The sequence below is a fragment of the Monopterus albus genome, unplaced genomic scaffold, assembly GCF_001952655.1.
Source record: "Monopterus albus unplaced genomic scaffold, M_albus_1.0 scaffold21.1, whole genome shotgun sequence".
NCBI classification, from domain to species: Eukaryota; Metazoa; Chordata; class Actinopteri; order Synbranchiformes; family Synbranchidae; genus Monopterus; species Monopterus albus.
Genome location: NW_018127901.1, coordinates 2,620,659 through 2,623,414, shown reverse-complemented (window position 1 = coordinate 2,623,414; position 2,756 = coordinate 2,620,659).

The window sequence follows — 2,756 nt, the reverse complement described above, 5'->3', positions numbered from 1 at the left end:
TAATATAGAACGAGTATATGAAATCAAATTTCTAGGTGTCATAGTTGATGACAAATTCTCCCGGAAATCTCATATCAGATATGTTCAGCATAAAATAGCAAAAAATATATCGATATTGGCAAGGGTTAGATATATTTTGGAAGCACTACGGATTCTGTATTCTTCATTGATCTTACCATACTTAGAGTATGGCGTTGAAAACTGGGGAAATACATACAAAAGCTCACTTCAACCATTGTATATATTACAAAAAAGAGCGATAAGAATTGTGCATAAGATGGGATATAGGGATCACACCAATGCAGCTTTCATACAGTCTAAATTGTTAAAATTTTTGGATATAGTGGGATGCAAGACTGCTGTGTTTATGAATAAAGCCAGGAAAAATGTATTACCTGGTGGAATTCAAAAGTTATTTAATGAAAGGGAGGGGGGATATAATTTAAGGGGTCAGTTAAATTTAAAAATTCATGCTATATAGAATTGATGAGTTTAAACATAAATATAAAGGTATGTGTCAATCAAGATATATGCAAGAACAGGTTTAATGATTAATCAGATGGAACATTGTGGGTGTGGTGTAAGAATGTTAGCACTCTGTAATAATTTTTTAGTATATTACTTGTGTGGTGTAGAAGATAATTATCTATGAATGTAATTATTTAGAATGTTAACACTCTGTAATAATTCTTTAGTATATTACTTGTGTGGTGTAGAGGATAATTATTTATGTAGAGATACTGCTTAGAAGTTGTAAGATGATGTCATGGGGTAGGACTAGATAAGTCTAACTTCTTCCTACTCCGTTCAAGCATGTACTAGGTATAAGTAAATTGATATTGGATTATTATTGTTGGATATGTGTGAAATTACATGTGTTGACATATCAACTGTTTTACATGCTTGAAGGAATAAATCAAATCACATATCAAAAAATCAAATCAATGATGATGATGATGAAGGCCATGACCTCCTTATGGAAGATTCTTTAATGGCAATGGCCCAGCTTCTCTCCACACAAGTGAGTTTAGATTTCAAGGAGCTGGATAAAGATTTTAGTTCCTCCCCCAGGCATGTAAATGTTTGCTTAGTTGAGAGGAATTCATTTCTTAAGTGCATTTCAAGTCTTTGCGTGTTGATTGTGTTAGCACGTCAGTGACAGATGGGGAAGCAGGAAAGTGGTCCTAAACCTGGCTTTTTAAAGTGTCACCTATTGCATAAAGAAATGCTTTCTTCTCATGTAGCAAGTGTGATTGAGGTGTTTTTATACTGAGGATTTACCTTCAGAGCAGTAAAGGCTGTTGTTGAACTGAGCCCTGTGCGAAATAAAGAAAGATCGTACTGCCTCAGTAAAAAAAAAAAAAAAAAACACACATAATGTGCTAAATCAATCATTACTTTCCCTAAAGAATAATGTGAGTGCGTCCCTCCCTGTTGCTCCAGGTGATAACAAGCTGAGGCTGCATTGAGTCTGTATGACAGAAGCTGGCTGGAAGTGAAGATCTGCATTTAAACTGTCAAGATAAATCCCCAGATTATTTTTTAATGCACTAATGTAGACCATATAGGAAGCTTGTGGGTGGTTTATGTCTTCATGGTATTTATTACTTTACACAGTGTTTTATAACTATTTAAAACATCTTTGATATTTATTAAAAATTAAATAAGGATTTCCACCATGTCCCTGAGTATTTACCAGTGCAGTCTAATCTCAGCATGCATTTACCCTGTTTCCTGTACTGTATTGTTGTAGTTTTTGCAGTGCCCAGAGAGAGGATCTGATCTGTGTCAGAAAGGCGGACCACATACATCATTGTGTGATTTTAGTGATGTGTTTACTGTTTGTTGATTTTTATTTTTTTTAAGAATTGGAGCATACACTTTACTGTATACAGTATATCAATTAGGACACCTAGTCACTAGCATTATTGTAATCCAGTGAGAAATCAACCAATTTGATTTTACCGCATAGTATAGACTGTGTGGTCGAATTTGACAAGTGTGTCTTGTGAAGGAAAATGCAACAGCGAGCTGCAGAAGAGCAGCTGGATTTTTCTCAGGAGGTGGTGGAGACCAACTGGAGCCAAGGCTGCGCTCACTTCACAGGCCTTAATGCTCAGTTCTGATGTTTCAGTTACATCTGATTTTATTGTTTTAATTCTTCACATTCATGTTTGTAAGTGTGTCTTTGGCTCAGGTGTGAACACCACTGAGCTCCTAAATTGCTATGACCTGATTTAAATGAAATGTGAGCGCACAAGAAAAACAACCAGGTCATGTGTGCGATGCTCAAATGGCCCAGTTTCCTCCCGACCTGCTGGGTTACGATATGTTCCTCCCAGTTTGGCCTGATCAGAAGCTTCTCCATAAACGTCCACCACATATGAAATGTCCTGGTCTCTCCACTGATCCCATCGCTGTCGTCACTCTCCTCCATGTTTATTATTACTGGTCTGTGAATGATGACGACAGGCCATATGTACAGAGGAGACGTCAAAACGACCACATGGATTACAGATAAAATAATCATAGTAGGTGACTTTAATATTCATGTAGATGCCGACAATGACAGCCTCAACAATGCATTCTGTTCATTATTAGACTCAGTTGGCTTCTCTCAAACTGTAAATAAACCCACTCACTGTTTTAATCACACTCTTGATCTTGTTCTGACATATGGCATCAAAACTGAACACTTAATAGTTTTTCCCCAAAACCCTCTTCTGTATGACCATTTTCTAATAACTTTTGAATTT